This window comes from Orycteropus afer, unplaced genomic scaffold (genome assembly GCF_000298275.1).
Source record: "Orycteropus afer afer isolate SDZICR_OR568_19922 unplaced genomic scaffold, OryAfe1.0 scaffold00032, whole genome shotgun sequence".
In the NCBI taxonomy this organism is placed as follows: domain Eukaryota; kingdom Metazoa; phylum Chordata; class Mammalia; order Tubulidentata; family Orycteropodidae; genus Orycteropus; species Orycteropus afer.
Window position 1 is genome coordinate 7,147,472 of NW_006921619.1, and position 21,436 is coordinate 7,168,907.

The 21,436-nt window shown below is 46.5% G+C and overlaps 1 non-coding gene across 1 annotated transcript; it reads left to right on the forward strand.

The window, feature by feature from the left end:
• The first annotated feature begins 17,359 nt into the window (after window positions 1-17,359).
• On the forward strand, window positions 17,360-17,430 carry TRNAG-UCC. The gene has a single exon. It is a non-coding gene; the product is annotated as a tRNA-Gly (tRNA).
• The last annotated feature ends 4,006 nt before the right edge of the window (window positions 17,431-21,436 follow it).

A 21,436-nucleotide genomic window follows, 5' to 3' on the forward strand; every position in this document is an offset into this window, starting at 1 on the left:
AAGCAATTGACTGCTAACCAGAAGGCTGGTGGTTCAAACCCATCAGCCACTTCTCGGAAGGAAGATGGGACAATCTACTTCCGTAGTGATATTGCCTTGGAAATCCAAGGAGGGGTCACTATGAGTCAGGTCTGACGGCATCTAACAGCAACAACAACACACTTGACAGAATGGCAGGTTGGGCTGCCTGGTCCCATTGCTTGCACTCCTGGTCATTGTGTGCAAGCTTGATGGGAAGGTTGCTGTTGTTAGCTGCTGCCAAGTTGGACTGTGACTCTTGGGGACCCCATACACAACAGGATCAGATCATTGTGATCCATAGGGTTTTCACAGGCTGATTTTCAGAAGTAGGTCACCAGGCCTTTCTTCCTAGTCTGTCTTAGTCTGGACATTCCACTGAAACCTGTTCTGCATCATAGCAACATACAACCCTCCAGTGACAGATGGGTGGTGACTGTGTATGAGGTGCATTGGTCAGGAATCGAACTCAGGTCTCCCATGTGGAAGGTGAGAATCCTACCACTGAACCACTACTGCCCCCTGGTGGAAGGGTTATTGCCTCAATTTTGAGGACTGTAATTCTTCTGGGGTCATCAGTGGCATAGATTGTCTACTGAGTAGAGATCTGCGCTTCTTGGCCAGGAAAAGGGCTGGCTACTCCTCTGTCCAGCAGGACCTGTAGGGTTAACTGGGAGCTGCTCTCTTCCTCATCCTCATCATTGCTTTCAGGGAGAAAGAGCAAGCTTGCTGCCATCTACATATTTTCAGCTGAGTTATATTTTGCATAAAGTAAACTTAGCAAACAGAGAACACAGTGAGAATATATTTGGCTTTGAAGCGTCAGAGCTCTGACAGGCATTTCCTATTAGCTATCTCTGAGCCGACCAGCCCGGCTGGGTTTTGCTTAAGTGGCATAATTCTCCTGCAGTGGAGACAGCTCATTCATTAGTCATTCCAAAAGCCAAATACAAAATATTCTTCTTTAAGCCAACTCCACCAACCAGCTCTGCAGCCCGGGTGGAACAATGAAACTGTGGGGCTTACAGGGCCTGGCAAAGGTCAGCCTGAGAGCCACCTGTCTGCCGGGCTTCAGAAGGTAGCTTTGGCTGGAGCTTTTCGTTTCCTTTTGGGACAGGAAGGAAACATCTTCCTCCAGCTGGCAGAAGCCTGAAGAGCCTGTGGAGGATGGACTCCATCTCACCTCACCACTGAGTCACTTGCCACAGTGTGAAGCCCTGATTTCACACACTCCGTTTTGTTTTGTTTATGTCTTGTTCGGTCCTGGAAGCTAGAGGTACCTATTCTTAGAGGAGCAAAAGAATGTGACCCTTTTTGTTTAGGTCTCTCAGCTAAACTCAGTCCTTTCTTGATCGGTATCCTGTGTGTTATCTCTTTTAATCCCTGCCTAGTGAGGGCTGATGTCGCCATTTTACAGATGAGGGAACTGGAGCTCAGAGAAGTGAAAAGATTTGCCAAAGGTCACTCAGCTAGGGTTTGAGTCCGCCAGGCTCCTGTCCTCTCTGTCAGGAAGCCTCTTTCAGGATGGGATAATCTGAGATTAAAAATTAAAGTATACACTGAGGTGAAGGTCTCCTTTTCTTTAGAAGAATTCTGAATTCCAGGCCCCTAGAGCAAGGGGGCCTATACAATCAGACAGGGACAAAGCAAGGGAAGGTGTGTTGTTCTAAAAGGAAGGTTGAAAACACCTGTGGTGGGAGTGGGGGGCAATTTGGATGGGGCAGGAGCTGGGCCAGGGTGGGACCAGGACAGGGACAAGGAAGGTTTGTTGTGGTTCCATGGCTCAGCTAGGGATTCCACAGAAGCTTTCCTGACAGGACTGTCTACTTGGTCTACCTGACCAAGTAGAATACCATGGTGTAAGGACCCCACTGATACCCTGCCAGCAGGAGTGCTGGGAAAGTTCTTGTACAGAAGAGCCAGAGAGGGTGACCACAGCCTGTAGTTAGTATCAGCTTTGCTGGAGAGCCTAACTAGCATTCCAAGTGGACAGACACATTCACAGGTACTCAGGCCAATGGGAATGGAGGAGGGAGACAGGCCCAAGCAGAGGTAGAATATATATACATAAGCTAAGAATGAGAATCGCAGAGTCTTTCCAAACCAGACATCTGCTTAAAACTCTTGTGTAGTGCCCTCCCTTAGCCTGGCATTAAGATCTTCCTCAGGCTGGTTTCAATTTACCTCATCTCCCACTCTCCCTTTATCCCTCTATGCTCCATTTGTTGAGACCATCTCTTCTGTATGCTATTCTCTCTACATGTACTTCATCTTGCCTATCCACAAGCCCACCTGGAAAACTCCTACTTAACCTTCAAAACCCCACTTAAATGTCACTGTATCTGGAAGGCTTCTTCATCTCCTCAGGATACCTGTGTATGTGTGTGTGTGATTTGGGTGCAGATTTACAGAGCAAACTCATTTTCCACTCAACAGCTCCTACACATTTTGTTTTGTGATATTGATTACAATCCCTGTAATATAACAGCTCTCTTCCCACTTCCTCCCAGTGGTTGCCTTTTCCCTACATCCTTCTTTCCTATGCATCCCTGCCCTCTGAGCTTTCTCCCTACATAAATGCTGCCCTTTTGATTTCCCATGGTTGATTGTTCTAAGGAGTGTATCTACGTGGTGTAATTATTCAGCTGGAGGTTAAGCCATTAGTTTAATTCCACACCTGAAGGGTGACTAGGGGCCTAGTCTCAGGGGTTTCACCAGTCTCTATCATACCAATAAGCCTGGTCTTTTTGTGATTCCTCAGGACACTTTTTTCTGTGTTCCTGACCCTTTGTATATAATTTGTAATTCATTAAGCCACTCCTCAAAAGGAAGGTTGGGCAATCTACTTCCGTAATGATACTGCCTCAGAAACCCAAGGAGGGGTCGCTATGAGTCAGGTCTGACTCAAGGGCACATAACAGCAACAACAACAACTGTCAGTGACCCTGTCCTAAATTTATCTCTGGGTTTCTAGGACCTCACAGAGAGTCTGGGACTTAGAAGGGGTGCAGTCAATTGATAAAGCATTTTATCCTAAATGGCCATAGACTTGAGAGCATGTGGCATGGAATCATTGCAACTCAGACCTGGATGAAAATGTAGAGTTGATCTAAGTGAACCGCCTCTCTGATGTTTGAAACTCTTCAGCTGTATTCCCGGCCTGAGGTAATGTACACAAACCGCCTAATATAGCAACTGGCATATATTAGACACTCAATTAATAGTAGCTGCTATTGTAATGATTATTATTTTAAAATTATTTCTTGGAATCAAAATAGAATAAAAGATACCACAGAAAGAACATGGAATCTGGAAGTTAGAAGCTGTGGCTTTGCTTCTAAAACCCCAGAGGACTTTAGACGAGTCATTTCAACCTCTCTGGACCTCATTTTCCTCATCCATCAAGTGAAGAATACAAGCTGATACCCTATAAATTGGATCCTCCAGCTCTAATCAAAACCAAAGTAAACATCACTACGGACTTGAGAGATTCTAGCTCAGAGTTTCCTGGTGTTACTCTGACCAGAAACCAGAGAGTCAAGCCTGACCTTGATGGGCCTTCTGGCCACGGGGCCCTTCCCCAAGGCAAGGCAAATCCTCAGGGAGGCAGAAACTCCTCCTTGCCAAACTCCTGACCAGTCACACTCACTTGGCCATCCTGGAAAAGGAGGGAGACAGCCTGTCTTGGAGCTTGTGGCGAAATTCTTCTTCTTCCCCAAACACCAGCTATGATTAGCTGTGTCCTCACCACGAAACTGAAGGGGTGTGTGCGGGTGAGTCACAGTTGTTCACATTGCATTTATAGAGTGCTTCAAGGCAGAGGGGCTGGTGGCTGTCAGGAGCACTCTGGTTCCCCTCCCCCACCCCCAGCAGATGTTGAGACTTTAGCACCCACATCTTTGGGCTCCAGTGTTTAAGAACCATGATGCCACCCAGCTTCTAGGCAGCTCCTCAAGCTAGGCCTCTGCCATTCAGAGCAGTTTCCGTGGAGGTGAGCAGAGGCCTGTCCCTCTCATCATCATTCCTACCCCCTAACCTACCCAGAGGGGCTGTCACAGGGACAGACCCAGTCCTGAATCTTCTCTCTCTTGAACCCCTCTCTTCCTGGTCCCTGCCACCTCCCAGGGCTACTCCTGAGGAACCAGGAGATCTCCCCAGGAGTGGTTAGTCTGTATCTTGTGACTTCCAGGGGCCCCAGCTGTCACACCCCCTTGCCAGAGGCTCACTTTGTCGCTGGTGATGTGAGGGAGGACTGCATCCAATGGTACAGGCATTTCAGCTCCTTGGAGCTGGGCACAAGGATCCCAAATGCCCCCTCATCCCCCCTTCCCACTCAGTGATGGGGAATCCTGAGAACCACCATCAGGAGCTGGGAAAGAGAGGCAGAGGCCGTTAAGGTGAAAGAATCCTGGCAGGCAGGCAAGTCCCAACAGGCTTGTAGACGGTGAGTCACCTGGGTCCCCTCTGCTTACTGGACAGAGTCAGAATAATGACAATAATAACAGGGACCCAAGGTGCTGTTATTAACTCCCACCCGTCCTCCAGGATAGTTATCACCTCTGTCCATCTGACAGCCCTCAGGGGCAGGGAGGAGCCAAAGGCAGAGATATGGTTGCTCTGTCTCAAGTAAGGGGGACACTGAAGCCAAAGTCATTCTCCACTGAACCCAAGGTAGTCCTAAGGAAAGAACTCTGACTCCTAATTTATCCTGATGTCAGGAGAGTCACATGGTCCCACACATAGTGTAGTGGTCCTCTTCATGGCAAAGCTCTAGGCTCAGAGGAAAAAGAACCTATATTTCTTGAGCTCTCACAGCCTACCCTCCAACCCTTACTTACAACAACCCTAGGGGGATGGGTATGACTATTATCTCCATTTTATAGATAAGGAACCTGAGGTTCAGACAGGTTAGGTGGTTGTCCCAAGGTCACACAGGCAAGGAGTGTCAGAGCCAGGATTTGAACCAGATTTTACTGAGCTTTCTCAGTGTCCTGTGTAGCTAGGCCATCCACAGTCCAAGATCAAGGGTCTCCAAGTCTGGATCCCTGAGCCTTTTGGGCCTGGCCTTTCTCCATTGCTTTCCCCTCCTAAGCTCACTCTGTGTCAAGATGAGGTCTCTCCCCAGGTCTCCCTGGAGCCCAGCTTTCATTTTCATCTTTGAGCAGCCGTGGAAAAGTAAAGACTCAACACTTTAATTTTGGGGTCTTGGTAGTTATTTGGTCTCCACCACCCCCTCAACTCTACCTGCTAGTTATTATAATAATGACAATAATAATTTAGAGAAGCAATGCCGATGATCACAGGGTTCACTCATCCCCCATCAGGGCCTGGGCAGAGAGAAGACATAGCCTCGCCCTGTGTATACAATGTGCTCTGGCTTTTTGTTCTAAAACAGCACTGGATTTGAGAGTCAAGAATGTTGGAGTCTAGTCCTCATTCTAGAATACTAAATATCAAATGGCTGAGTGAGCTCCTAAAGCCCTCTGTGTCTTCATTTTTCCATCTATAAAAGGGGGAAAATAATTTTGCAAGATGATGAGTGTTAAGCTTCTTGGAAAAAAGTCACAGTGCAATAAGGCAACATTTTCTTTTAAGCATTGCCACCCCATATTTATGGAGTCCCTGGGGGGCACAAGTGGTTAAGCACTTTTCTGCTCACCAAAAGGTTGATGGTTCAAATCCACTCTGAGGCACCTTGGAAGACAGGCCTGGTGATCTGCTTCTGAAAGGTCACATACTTGAAAACCCTACGGAGCCATTCTATTCTGCACACGTGGAGTCCATGAGTCCCTGTGCTGGAATTGAGTTGATAGCAGCTAACAACCACCACCACCACCAAATAAAACCAAACTCACTACCAGAGTAGATTCCAACTCATAGCAACCCCCACTGGGTTTTCAAGGCTGCAAATCTTTACAGAAGCAGACTGCCTCATCTTTTTTTCTGCAGAGCAGCTGGTGGGTTTGAACCACTAACTTTTTGGTTAGCAGACAAATGCCTTAACCACTACACCACCAGAGCTCCTTAACAACGTAACAACAGCAACTCCGTATTTACTATTAAAAACAACACAGAAGTCTGATGCCTAGATGGTGTGCTATCTCCATGCTCTAGTCTCCCACTTCTCAGGCTATCAGCCTCTTTTTTGATGAGAGATGTTACCGATTGTGTCCCTTGGGCCTTGAGAAGGGTGCTAGGTTGGGGCTGGACCAGGATCTGATCTCTTGGGTACAGCAGGAGTCTTGCTTTTCCAGTCCTCATCCTCAACAGCTGCCTCTACCAAGGCCCTGGAGCTAGCAAAAGCCAAGCCAATGCCTGAGCTCAATAAATGCTTTTACTAGTCCTTTTATTAATGATGGTTGGTATTTGTTGAGAAGCTGGGACAATGGTTATTCCAGTAAGAAGATATTAAGCTCCCGCCGACAGGCCTTGTATATATAACATGCTCTGGCCTCCACCTCCCCCCTTCCACACTGCTTTATTACAATGCAGCACACCCCTGGCCTCCCAGCAGCTCCAAGTCGAGAGAGGAGGGATGGGGGAGGTAGGGATAAGCTGGTGTCATTAAACACACAGGCCTTTTCAGAGGTTACCATGCATGAGCCAACAGCAGGAAGCTTTTTCTTCCCTCTGGAGAGTTAAGGAAAGCTGTGTGATTTTTACATCCTTTTTGTCCCTCCCACCTCCAGGCTCTTGGCTATTTCACGGCTAGAGCTGCTGGTGTTGAGTTGGTAAAGAAGGAAGACATCTTTGAATCATTTGTTAAATTTGAGACCATTCCCATTCATTTTTCTTTTTTTAAAAATATCCATTTTACATTATTTCTTACTTAATAAACACATTTATAATACTTACTACGTGCTGGTAATGTTCTGAGTGCTTTTCAAATATTTATTTAATCCTCCTACCATCTAGATGAGGTTGTTGTTGTTTGTTGTTATGTGCCGTCAAGGCAGACCCGACTCCTAGTGACCCCTCCTTGGGTTTCGGAGGTGATATCCCTATGGAAGTAGATTGCCGAACCTTCCACTCCTCGGAAGGAAGGTTGGGCAATCTACTTCCGTAGGGATACCACCTCGTAGGGCACTAGTATTGCCCCTATTTTATAAATGAGAATACTGAGCCCAGAGCAGTTAAGTGACTTGTCCACGGTTACACAGCTAATAAACACCTGAGCCAGGATTGGAACCCTGGCAGTTGTTGCTAAAGTCTGTGCTCTTTAGCTGAAATTTTAAAACTGAGTCTGAAAAGAACTAACAAATATTTCTAAAATCCAACAGCTTTATTACATTACAAAAGGGAATTCGATAGTCTCATGGAGAAGATAGAATTCTTTGGTGGTACAAATCGTTAAAGTTCTTGGCTACTAACCAAAAGGTTGGATGTTTGACTCCACCCAGAGGCACCTCAGAAGAAAGGCCTGGTGACCTCCTTTTGAAAAATCAGCCATTAAAAATCCTGTGGAGCACAGTTCTACATATAGGGTGTTGCCATGAGTGGGAATCAACTTGACAGCAACGAGTTTTCGTTAGTTTCATGTAGAGGGTAGTATAATATATTATAATAATGGTCCCAGAGTCAGAGTATCTCTGAGTTGAAAGGACCCTTAAAGATAATCTGATCTGGCAAGCACAGGAATTCTCTATGCAGCATATCTGATATGTGATCTTCCAGCTTTTGCCTGAACACCCTCAGTAACGGGAAACGCATGAACTCAACTACAGGCCATTCCAGCTTTGGATAGTTCTTACACTGTTAGAAAACTCTTTCTCAGACTGGACTAAAATTTAGCTCCTTGAACTTTCTTTCAAAGAGTCTCTGGGTGGTGCAAATTGTTAAGTGCTTACCACTAACTGAAAAGTTAGTGGTTCAAATCCACCCAGAGGCAGCTTGGTAGAAAGGCCTGGTGATCTAGTAAGATCACAGCTTTTGAAAAGCCTATGGAGCAAGTTTTACCCTGAAACACATGGGGTCTCCATGAGTTGGAATTAATGGCAAGTGGTTTGGTTTGTTTAGTGTACTTCATGGGCCTACTTTTATCCTCTGGAGTTGGGGGTGGGGCAGGGGAAGCTTTATGTCTTTGGTATAGGATAGCCCTTTAATAGATGAAAATAGCTTTTCTGTCCTCCTTAAATCTTTTCTCCTTTGGGGTGAAATTTCCTTTGTTCTTCCATGGTCCCCATTTGTTATCATTTCCAGATCTCCCATCTTCCTGTTTCCACCTGTCTGGTGCACTGTAGTTTGTCAGTGTGCCTCCTAAAGTGGTGTCAGAATAAAAGCGAAGACATCAAGTGTGGTCCAGGGGTGCTGAGAAGAACAGAATCACCACCTCCTTCACCTTCCTCTTGTAGACCCAATGTTTCCATTGATGCAGCTAAACTCCTGGGATTTTTTGAGTCACATTACATTGTTGACTCATATTGAGCTTGCAACCAAGTGTAGCTCTTTTAGCTCCATCTTCCCAATTCTGAAATTCTATAGTTGTGCCCTTGCTTTTGTTTTGTTTTGTTTGTTTGTTTCTAAGCCCAAGAGCGGGACATCATATTTTATAGCTAGTAGGTTTTATTTTGTTAAATTCAGTTTCTTGTTCCAGCCTCTCAAGGTTGACTTGGAACCTTATCCTTTAACCATATTTAGTGATTCTCTACTAGATTTTGCATCACTTATCATCATAGATGTTATTTGTGCCCCCATTCAAGTTGTCATTAACTTTTTTGAAGCTATATAGGAAATTTCCAAGGGCCTGTTGTTGGGTTTGTGGAGGAAGTTGAGGTAAAGCTAGAGTGACTCTGAAAGGTTTCTGTTTGGATCGATATCAGTGACAAGTGCTGTGCACGTTCTGGGGGTGCGAGTGGCTGGGTAACCAGGTAAAGGCTCATCCAGCATCATTTCTATGTCAGAGCCTGTGAGCCATGACGAGCAGGAAGGCAAACATTGATAGCACTTGGTTCATGGATCTGATTGTGTCCTGTCTACCTTTGGCCAACAAGTCAGAGTGTGAGAAGAGAATGTTACAGAATAGAGGTTAGGCCCATTGTGAGAAGACGAACAGGACTCCCAACCAGAAAGAAATAGATGGTCACTGGAAGCATTAAGCCCTCTGGAAATCAAAAAAGAAGACATTTCTGGAGCAAAGACAGAGGAAAAATAAACCCAGAGCTTTAGCAAGCTACATGCCGTTTGAATAAATCTTTCTCAGCTTGAACAGTCATTGAATCTCTGTCGTTCCTTTGAGGTCACACCTGAAAGTCTGAAGAATCAAACTGAGGCCACATCATGGGGGTTCATGGCAGGGGGTCTTGGTTTATCCCAAAGGGTGTTAGGAATCAATTTAATGCCATAATCTTGCTACCACTGGCCCTTTAAAAAACCCAGCCCACTCATGCCATGCACCACAGGGAGTATATTTTTAACTCTCTTTCTAATATGCCTCCAAATTGTTCTCCTTGCTCATTTTGACCCGCTCTTTTTATTCTCTAGATAATCCCGCCCCTCCTCCCTGCACCCCACACGGAGTCTGGGACGCTGTGGTGTTTCAGGCATTGGGTTGGATGGAGCTGCAAGGACTAAGGTAGATTTTGGTGCCTGAGGGGGCAATTCATGGTGGCTGAGCCCTGTGAGATTTCCAAGACAGTCAGGAAGCACAAATGGAATCAGGTTGCGAAGTCCAGGTATGACAAGCCAGGAGGATGAACAGGAGAAGGCTGGGTAGGACCAAGTGGGAGCCAGTGTCTGAGGTGGAACAGAGCAGGAGACACTGACACTGAAAGGATGAGCACGCAGTGATTTTTATTTGGTCCCTGTGGCCTCCTTTGATGGCACAAGCAGTTTGTGCTTGACAACCTAGCAGTGGCCACGGAAGAAAGTCCTGGTGATCTGCTTCCTTACAGAGTTATTGTTGTTGTTGTTGTTGTTATGTGCCATTGAGTCAGCCCTGACTCATAGCGACCCCTCCTTGGGTTTCCAAGGCGGTATCACTACGGAAGTAGATCGCCCAACCTTCCTTCCGAGGAGCGGCCAGTGGGATTGAACCACCAGCCTTGGGTGTGGCAGCTGACTGCCTGAGGCCCTGAGGCCATCCCCTACGGCTTCCTTACAGATTACAGCCAAGAAAACCCCACGGAGCACAGTTCTGCTCTCTAACACATGGGGGCCACCATTTATCAGAATCAACTTGATGGCAAAGGGTTAGGTTTTCTTTTCTTTTTTTTTTTGATGGCCAGAGGCATGTTCCTGGGGTTGAGGCCCCAGGCTAGGAGAGAGCCGTCCCAGCTCTATGACTCCTTGACCTCATACTCCAGCCCTGATGCCCACCTCAGACTCTTCCTTGCTCCAATAATCCCTTGGGGTCTGCTTCATAAGTTTGCTGAACACAATCACTCTTCTCACTCTCAACTCAGCACATCCTCTCCACGCCTGCCACCAGCCTCAGCCTGTTGGAGCCTCACTAACTGGATCACCTCCTCCCCTGGTTTTCCTGGTTGGTCAGAGGGGCTAGATACTTCCTTGGTACCAGGCAAACAGGAGGAGGCCAACTTCAACAAGATGGTAACCACTTATCTGCACAGAGCCAGCATTTCCATTAAGTTATTAATGGTTTAATTAAGTTATTAAAAAGAAGGTGAAAGTGAATGAAATATGTTCTCTAGAGTCATGTTCATTAAAGGAGCCAACCAACAAAGCAACCCCTGAAGTTTGACTCAATTGAATATTTCACTTTACATTTTATTGTTAGGTCCCTGGCAGACCACAGGTGAGTGTTAAAGACCACAGGCCTTATTTTTCTATTATTATTTTCCTTGTTAAGTCAAGGAAGCTCTGGCAGTGCAGTGGATAACGCATTTGGCTGCTAACCAGAAGGTTGGTGGTTCAAACCCACCAGCTGCTCTGCAGAAGGAAGATGAGGAAATCTACTTCGATAAAAGATTTAAAGCCTTGGAAACCCAATGGGGGTCACCGTGAGTCAGAATCAACTCGATGGCAGTGGGTTTGATTTGATTTTGGTATTATTAAGTCAATTCTTGGGAGCTCTGGTAGCATAGTGCCTAAGGCACTTGACTGCTAACCAGAAGGCTGGAGGTTCAAACCCACCAGCCGCTCCTTGGAAGGAAGATGAGGCAATCTACTTCTGTAGTGATACTGCCTTGGAAACCCAAGGAGGGGTCACTATGAGTTGGGTCTGACTTGACGGCACATAACAACAACAACAACAAGTCAATTCTTATTTGTGTGTGGTCTGATTCTTTCATGTTTAGGCTTGTGGGCCAGTGTGAATTTACAGGGTTGGGTAATATGTGTTGTATTATAATCTTGTGTAGAGTCCCTGGGTGGTGCAAACACTTTGCACTCGACTGCTAACCCACAGGTTGACAGTTCAAAGCTACCCAGTGGTACTGTGCAAGAAAATGCCTGGTGATCTGTTTCTATTAAGATTACAGCCAAGAAACTGCTCCCTGTGGAACAGTTCTGCTCTGTAACACATGGGGTCACTATGAGTTAGAATCAACTCAACAGCAACTAACAACGATGACATAATCTAGTCTATCAATTCCTATACCTCTCCCTTTCCAGATTATCACTAATTCAAAATGAATGAAACCCTAAACTGAGTGAGGAAAAAGGGGTAAGAGTGGGACTTGGTAAGAACTAAAGAATTACCTTTCTATTGTACCCAGTGTCCTAGACCCTGAAGTTTGAAGAAAGTAGACATCCCTGGTCCCAACTCTCAACTGGGGAAGGAGAGGGAAATAGGATGATAACACAGATGTAAATATCAAATCCACCCAAATGACTCAAATGAAGGCGCTGCTCAGTCTTTGTGTTTTCCTGAAACTCAAGGCCTGAGCATAGAAGAGAACTGTCCAGCTGCCTGTGCTCGAATGGGACCTTCATAAATCTCCAGAAAGCCTCTGACCCTTCCTTTTTTCACTTTGGCTCCGTTTCCTTCTTTGCTGCGGGTCCTCATTTGTCAAGGCAGAAGGGAATTGCATCAGTCAGTTTTGAATCAGACAAAACAAAAATAAGTGGATAGCCTTCCTTAGAAAGGGAAAAATAGTGGTGGGGATTTTCTTTTTATCACCCCTGACTTATTAGGCAGTACAAAGTATGTTAGAGGAAAGTGGCCAGGATTTCAAAAAACATAAAGAGGGAGCAGCAATTTGAACACTGAATGGGGGTTGGGGTAGGAAACCAAGGGTTTGGACTCAGCGACATGGTTCTCCCTCTCCCCCTGCAGGTGAGAAGAGACACTTGGCGAGACAAACAGACCAGCATAGAAATGCATAGTTGTGTGTGATGTGTGTGTGAGTGTGGGTGTATACATACAGGTACATGCTAACACAGGTAATAGGCATAGGCATGATCAGTTAGCCAAGACAGAAAGGAGTGTAGGGTAAGAAAAGAAAAGGTGGCTGAAGTCGAAGAAGAAAATTCTCAGGGCAACAATAACGATAATAATAACCATTCAGGATAAGAACAATAGTAAGTATTAGATGTTGCATTCATCCATTCAATATATATTTATCAACTGTTACTTTGGTCTGGCCATATTCTAGGCTTTGAGGATAGAGCAATAAGGTAAGCAAAGCCCCTGCCTTGATAGAGTTTATGTTCTAATGTAATATATGTCAGAGTACATTCTAGTGTAATATATTTCAGACACCTTATTTCAGGTTGGAGGTTGGAGTCCACCCAGAGGTGCCTAAGAAGAAAGGGCTGGCACTCTACTTCTGAAAAACCACCTACTACTGAAAACTCTGTGCAACACAGTTCTACTCTGACACACATGGGGTCATCATGAGTTGGAACTGATTCAGGACAATTGGTTTATATACATTATCTCATTTATCAACACTATGATGTGGTTACTGTCATCACCTCTACAACTGAGCCACAAAGAAAGTTTAATATGTTGGCTAAGACTCACAGACATTATGTAGTGGAGCCACGATTTGAACTTGGCCAGGTCTGTCTGACTCCAGAACCCATGCTTTTAACCACTATAACGTGATATCCCACCCCCACTAGGAGGCAGGAGCAGATTGAAGGAGCTGACTTGAGTGTTTAAAGGAATAGACACTTGAACAAGACCACAGAGGGAATCCTAGAGCAGGGATGTATCTCAGAGGACTAGGACATCCTGCAGGCTCAGGGTCCAACGATGGTGGGAGCCCCTCCTGAGGCAAGGGGAAATGCTGCTGCTTTTCTTTCTCCTATTTTATCATGTCCTGAGGTAATGTAGTGCCTTAGGCATTTGACTGCTGACCAGAAGGCTGGTAGTTCAAACCCACCAGCCACTCCTCAGAAGGAAGTTTGGGCAATCTACTTCCATAGTGATACTGCCTCGAACACCCAAGGAGGGGCCACTATCAGTTGGATCCAACTCGACGGCAGCGAGTTTGCTTTGTTTTTTGAACTAAAGCCCTGCTGACCCTGCTTTAGTTATCAGAATTCAACAGACAGGCCATTTTTTTTCTCTCAGAACCTCAGTCTACTTACTTGAAAAATAAGGGGATTGGATTGTTAATCTCTGAAATCCTTTCTAGCACTAGAGTTCTATTTTTGGGAAATGCATTCTATTTTGATGCATCCCCACTCCCCCTCAGTACTTTTTTTGGAGAGAATCAGAAGCTCAGTAGATGTTCAAAAAAGAGATTCTCACTCATAGTAGTGTTTCCCACACCGGGTTCCAGGGATATTTTTTTCCCAGAGACTCTTGAGTTTTCTATGAGAATGTTTTTGTGAAACATTGCTTCTGAACTCCCAGATTCCTTGAAAGCCTTTGGCCCAGAGGGAAGAACCCAGGATTGCCCTCTGGCCAGCAGAGGAGGCAGCAGTGAGACAGAAAGTGGGGAGGAGGGTCCACTGAGGGGGCTAAGGGTGAGTCTCAACTAGTCCAGGCCTTTCTTTTTCTTTTTCTTTTTTTTAAATTGTGATTTGGGTGAAAATTTACAGAGCAAATTCACTTTCCATACAGCAGTTCACATATACTTTGTCTCATGACATTGACCACAGTTTACCACAATGCAACAGCTCCCCTCCCAACTTCCTTCCCATAGTTACCTCTTCCCTGTGTCCATCCTTCCATGGACTCCTACCCCCTGAGCTGTCTCCCTGTGCATAAGCAGCCCTTCTTTCTCCCATGATTGTTCTCTCCAAGGAGAGTATCTACTTGAGGTAAATGTTCAACTCATATGCCTGTCTTTTGTTTGGCTGGAAACCACAGGTGTGGGTTCAATTCCAGACCTGAAGGGCAGTTAGGGGCCATAGTCTCAGTGGTTCCACCAGGCTCTATCGGACCGCAAAGCTGGTCCCCCCCTGCCTTTTTTTTTCCTCCAAATGATTTTGAGTTTTGTTCCACATTGTTCTCCCTTTCTATCAAGGATCTCCTACATAGATCCGCTTCCAAGTGGATGACAGTGGTAGCCGGGCACCATCTAGTTCTTCTTAGTCCAGGCCTTTCTTTCTGGAGAAATAGGGCTGCAGGATCCAGGATCATTGTAGAAAAAGCGAAGGGAGGGAGAGGTGCAAGGAATTGGACCATGGAGCTAGAAACTCAGAAATGCAGAGCTCAGGAAGGCAGGGGTCATTCAGCCTGCACCTATGACTGGGAAGATTCAGCTGCAAATGTTTGAGGGAGGACGGAAGTGTTGCCAACTGGTAACGTGTGACCCACAGCAAGGTGAGATGAGACTCAGCTTCTCACCTTAACCCTGACCTGTCCTGCCTCACAGCCCACCTGACCGGTCAACCGCTTTAATGTGAGCTTTGTCGATAGGAAAAATGAGGCGGCTGCAGGAGGCCACCTTGCCCATTGGTTAAATGCAACCCGGGCCCCCTGATAAGCTTAGTCAACTTATTAAATTACACAGGAAAAATCGAGATGGAATATTAATTCTGCACACCTCTCCTCCCTGCCTGGGGAAACTGCCTTCCTGGGTTTCACTTTTCAAAGGCTGAAATAGATATGGAGATTTCACACTTAATTAAAGGAGAAGGGTGCTCACTTCAAATCTTTTCAAAACCTTTTTGGTTCTGAGTTTAGCGGAGTCATTGGAGTCTCAGTCACCATCTGGAATGAAAGGTGTTAACTTGGAGACTCTAGTTAACTCTAGACATCAGATTCAAAAACAAAGAGAATTAATTTCGGAGGCCCCCTCAGACAGCCCCTCCCCTTCCAGCCTGTAAATTGAGAGCGTATGTATTGACTTGCTAGGTATTAAAAAGTTAGGCTTGAGAGGTCACCTGCAATGTAGAACACCAGGTGCCAGAACTCAACCAGCAGGGCAGGATTATCTTATCTGCTAGGCTGATAAGACTCATGAAAGTTTGGCCATAAGGAACAAATATTTATAAGCCCAACACCTTTCAGTCCATAACAGATTAAGCACAGAATGTGAGCAAGGGCAGAGGAGTGAGCTAGCAATTGACTTTGGGCCTGTTTCCTGCTTGGAAGCTTCTTGGACTCATTCCATCCTATCACTAAGAACAGTGTTAAATGTTGAACTGTTTAGGAGACACTTTCACATCTATCACCTCACATGACTCTCACACCAGTCTGGTGAGGAGAGAGCTGTGATTTATCTCCATTTTACAGTTGAGAAGACTGAGGTTAACAGAGGTTAAATGACTTGCCAGGTCACACAGCTAGAAAGTGGGACTTGAACTCAAGTCTTCTGATTCTAGAACCTATGTGCCTTCCACATCCCAGTGATAGCTCTGATTGGTTCTCACTTGGCTATGCTTGAAATCAACAGCCCTCCAGGAAGGCCCCCGCACACACAAACACACACACACACACCTGCCTTGTCCCTCTAATCGCAGGCTCTGCTCACTTGGCAGATGAGGCAGGCCAGTATTTCATGAGGGTAAAAAGAGACAGTGAATCGCTTGAGTATGGTTGAGGGGAGCTAAAAGGGGTCTTTGCCCCAACTATATCCCTCATGGTCTTTTTCCTAGAGCTGAAATTCATTCCTTTGGGTCCTTAAGTCTTTTCTGTTTAATTGCTCTTCCTGTGAAAGATGATTAAGTGATTAAATGCAAATGCACTTGAATGAGAGGCCCTTGGTACTGAGAAGGGGTAACTCATCAGTCCTGTAGCGCTAGTGTAGAGGGGGAAGAAGGTAAGGTCCCTAGGTGGCACACACGGTTAGTGCTTGACTGCTAACCTAAAGGTTAGTGGTTTGAACCCATCCAGCAGTACCACAGAAGAGAAAAGTCCTGACAACATGCCTAGGTTAAGATTATGGGCAAGAAAACCCTATGGAGCAGTTCTACCTTGTAACACACAAGGCCACCTTGAGTGGGAATCAATTTGATGGTAACTCCTCGGAAGGAAGGTTGGGCAATCCTACTTCCGTAGTGATACTGCCTCGGAAACCCAAGGAGGGGTCGCTATGAGTCGGGGCCGACTCGACGGCACATAACAACAACAACAACAGAGAAGGGGTGGGTGGAAGTGGAACCTGGAGAAAGCTCCCTCCCTTCAGGGCTCATGTTTTCTGTATAGTGCCTAAGGCATTTGACTGCTAACCAGAAGGCTGGTGGTTCAAATCCTCAGAAGGAAGATGGGGCAGTCTACTTCTATAGAGATACCTCCTCGGAAACCCAAGGAGGGGTCGCTATGAGTCGGATCCGATCGACGGTGGTGAGTTTTTCAAAGGAGAGTTTAGACTAGGTGATTTTAGAGGGCCCTCTTGCTCTGACATCTTAGGCAAAATCTCCTGGGAGGAGGAACCCCTTAGGATCTTCTCTTTCAGTTTTTAGGGAGGAGAGTGGGAGTGTTCTGAAAAAAGCAACTTCTCTGCTCTAGAGGAGAGGAGGTGAATAGCTGGGGTCAGGAAGCAGCTCTTGAAGAGGTCTGGAGGGAGCCCAAACATGATGTCTCTGAGTAACTGGGCAGTTCAATGTGACAAGCTTAAGTTACAAAGGGATAAGAGATGAGGTCCAAGAGATAAGCAGCAGCCAGATCACAAAGGGCCTTGTGAGGCCGTGTCAAGGAGCTTGGAATTTATCCTATAAGCAATAGGGAAGCAGAAGGGATTTCAGCCAGAAAGTGACATGGCAATATTTGTGTTTTGGAAAGTTCCTTTGGGGAAGTGTGGAGAATACATGGGTGGAGGGAGGGAGCAGAAGAAGGTGGTGAGAGAAGGAAGTGCAATGGGAGAGAGACCCCAGGAAGGCTCATTTCTGCTTCCCAATTCCTTTCCTTTGCCCTAAGTTGCCTGGTTTGTGACACATATATTTGCAGATGAGATAAAATGGCTACCATTTATAGATGCTTACTTTGTTCCAGGCACCATGCTGTGTGCTTTGCATGCTTCACTCATTTAAGCCTCATTTAGCAGTGGTGGTTCAATGGTAGAATTCTTGCCTTCCATGTGAGAGACCCGGGTTCAATTCCTGGCCAATGCAACTCATGCACCGCTAACTACTCTCTGTCTCTGAAGGCTTGCACGTTGCTATGATGCTGAATAGGTTTCAGTGGAGTCTTCCAGACTAAGACTGAGTAAGAAGAAAGGCCTGGTGATCTACTTCCAAAAACTAGCCAGTGAAAATCCTTAGATCCCTAGGCTCTAATCTCCTTGTGGGAGCTCTGGTAGCATAGTGTCTAAGGCACTTGACTGCTAACCAGAATGCTGGCAGTTCAAACCCACCAGCCTCTCCTCGGAAAGAAGATGGGACAATCTACTTCCGTAGTGATACTGCCTCAGAAACCCAAGGAGGGGTCGCTATGAGTCAGGTCCGACTCAACAGCACATAATAACAACAACAAATCTCATTGTTCATGGGGGTTTCATGCGCTGGGGGCCAACTAGGAGCTCTGATGGTGTTGTGCCTAAGGCATTTGACTGCTAAACAGAGGGCTGGCGGTTCAAACCCACCAGCCACTCCTCGAAAGGAAGGTTGGACAATCTACTTCCATAGTAAAACCACCTCAGAAACCCAAGGAGGGGTTGCTATGAGTCAGATCCGACTCAATGGCAGTGAGTTTGTTTTGTTTTTTTTTTGGGGGGGGGCAACTAGGTGGCAACAACAACAGCTTTATATCACTAATACTTTGTAGAGGAAAAAAACTGAGGCCCTAGGAGGCAGGTATCTTGCTGTAGGTCACACAGCTGGTAGGTAGCAGCTCCAAGCCTCTGACAGAGGTGTGTCTCAACCAAGAACTTCTGTTTATAACCACTGGGGCCCTGTCTCTTGAGATGGTCATTGCCAGACAGTTCATTTGCGCTCTCTGGAGGCAGGATGGAGCCCTATTGGCTAGTTTCCTACAACAGTGGAGAATGAAAGCAATCTTATTTGGCACAAATGTGATTTTGCTGTGGATCCCCTTTTAATTGCATGCCGTGTCTGGAGAGGGTATTAGGCCTTTGGGAGTGCTTGGACTTAATAGCTGGTTTGCCTTCATCCTGAAAAACCAAACCAGTTTTTGTGGAGTTGATTCCAATTCATGGTGACCCCATGGGTTTCCAGAGTAGAACTGCACCATGTTCTACTCTGTGATCTTTTAGGAGTAAAAGGGCCTCCAGCACGACATGCAGATTTATGTAAAAGAGACCCAGCAAGCAAATGAGCTGGGCCTATCACTTGTTTTAGTAACAAGCAGGGCTGTATGCCTGATTCCTTCAAGCCCAACTGTTTTTCCAAGGCCCAACAATTCTTACAAGGTGCCTCTGGGTGAGTTTGAACAGCTGACGTTTCCATTAGAAACCAAACACTTAACCATTTGCACCATCCTGACAGAGGAGAAATGGAGCTGGATCCAGGGCAAGATCTGCGCTGGTAGTGATGCTGCTATGCGCCCTCCTATCACACAAAAAGGCCCCTTGGAATCCTTGGGGCAGTCAAACTTCTGGAGGAGAGACTGGGAAAGGAAGAAGGAGAGATGGACAAAGAGCATCATGTAGGGAGTGACAAGCAAAGAGAGCAGAGAGATGTAGCTGCTTGCTACATCTTTCACATCCTGCCTCGACCTGAGGAGGAACAGGGCCCCTTGTCTGGGCCATAAAGGCACTGAGGGCACCCCAAGGTGGTTGGAGCATGGGCAGTTCTCCCTGAGGCTGGGATGGAGAAGAAGGGCAGACTCTCATCTCTGATTCCTAAAGTCACTGAGGGGCCTCAAATGAAGCAGTGAAATTCACTCACTTTAAGGCAGGGGTAAGGAGCTCTGGTGTCTCAGTGCCTAAGGCACTTGACTGCTAACCAGAATGTTGGTGGTTTGAACCCACCAGCTGCTTCACAGAAGGAACATGGGGCGATCTACTTTTGTAAAGATTTGGTTTGGTTTGGTTTTAAGGCAGGGAAAGGGAGTGGAGAGGTTGCTTTGCTGAGAGTCAGAAACACAGATGACCAGACACTACCAGAGAGCTGGGTAACCTGGGGAAATCTTCCCCACCCCCGCCACTGTCTGGGCCTCAGTTTCCCCATCAGATGAAGTGAGTCCTAAGTCCTCCCCTAGCTGTACAGTCTGTCTCTCCAGGACCTGGGTGAGGCTGTGGTCCAGGCTGGCTGACTGCACTGCCCTCTCCAACCATAAGGGCCCGATCTCTCTCTCGAGGCCACTCCAAAGCCAGGCTGGATATCAGGTGCTCCTTGAGCCTTTCACAGCGTAAGGCTGACAGGTCCCCACTCCCCCACCCCATAAGGACACCAGCTAATCTGAGTCTGCTCTGTCATTTGGAACATAAGCCTGGCTTACACCTGCAGCAGGGCAAGCTGATTATTTTGCATTGTTTTTGCATTACCTGGCTCCAGGGCCTCCAGCTTGACATGCAGATTTATGTAAACGAGACCTGACATGCAAATGAGCCAGGCCTGCCACTTGTTTTAGTAACAGGCAGGGCTGCATCCCTGGTTCCTCCAAGCACAGCTGTTTTTTCCAAGGCCCAGCAGTTCTCACAGGCTGAGGAGGAGCTGAGGAGCCATCTCCTTCCTTGGGCTCCCTCCTGGTTCTGCTCTGTCCAGAGCCGAGACCAGATGAAAAATAAACTTGATGGTGAGGTTAGGAAAAAAAACAAGGAGATTTAAGGCATATCTTCCCCATGGAGAGTTTCTGGCTGTGTTACTTCTGAAGAGAGACAGAGCTGGCTGGAAAGATGGAGGCAAGCACACATACAACCAGAGAGAGAGAGAGACAGAATGAGGAAGAGAGGAAGAGATGGTTCAGAGGGAGATAGAACAGGACAGAGAGATGGACAAAGAGCATCATGTAGGGAGTGACAAGCAAAGAGAACAGAGAGATCAAGAGGCAAAGAGAGAGGGAAAGAGAGATGGGGGCATGACAGGTCGGGGGATGCCAATGGAGGGGTGAAGGTCTAGAAAGGAACAGATTTCAAAGTTGCTGTGGAGGAAAAGTGAGGATATAGCAACAGCCTGGCTGGGGAGGAAGATAGAGGGAGGAGTTGGTGAAGATGATGACGACAATGACAACAGCTTGATAGGGGGGAGTTGGGAAAAGGGAGCCACCAGCGGAAGTGACAAATGATGGGAGACATCTTCAGGGAGAGACTTCCAAGCTGCCCTCTTGGAAGTACTGGCAGTGCTCAGCTGCTTCAGGCAGGCAGCAGCACCACCCACCTCTTAAACTCTTGCTTTACATCTATCTTCTAAATTTATACACACACATCTATAGATACACACACATCCCCAGAAACCAAGCATACACACATTGGGGTAGAAGAAAGCATTCTAGAGTCATCAGGCTGAAAGTGAGCTTGAGGGTTATCTTGTAGCAGTCTGCACGCAGGCAGGGGCACCCGGTACCACTTCTAACAGAGAAGAAAATCAAACCCATTGCCATTGAGTTGATTCCAACTCATGGCAACCCCATGTGTTATAGAGTAGAACTGCTCCATAGCATTTTCTTATAATCTTTATGGAAGCAAATCGTCACACCTATATTCCCTGGTACTGCTGGGTGGCTCAAACTACCAACCTGTAGGTTAGTTGTGGAGTGTGAACCATTTGCACCACCTAAGGACCTATTGAGGAGTTCCTGAGTAGCGTTAACAGTTAAGTATTCAGTGGCATACTAGCCAACATGTTGGTGGTTCGATTCTATCCAGAGGCACCTGGGAAGACAGGCCTGGTGATCTGCTTATGAAAGGTACCAGCTTTGTGCTTCTGATGGAGCTGTTCTACCTACACATGTGGGATCGTTATGAGTCAGAATTGATTCAACAGCAATTGACAGCAACAACAAGAGACTTATCTAATAGAGAAGCCTCCTTTCCATTTCTGAGCGTCTAGAGAAGCATGCGTGCCTCCTTCCTTTGGCTGGCTTTTGGTGCCAGGATGTTCCTTCCACACCTGGCTGAGCCAGACTCTCCACATTCAGTCCTATGGGAACAGAAAGGACAAGAGAATCCTTTGAATGTGTTCAACTTGAGCATGAAAGCAAGCAAGCCAAAAAAGAAAG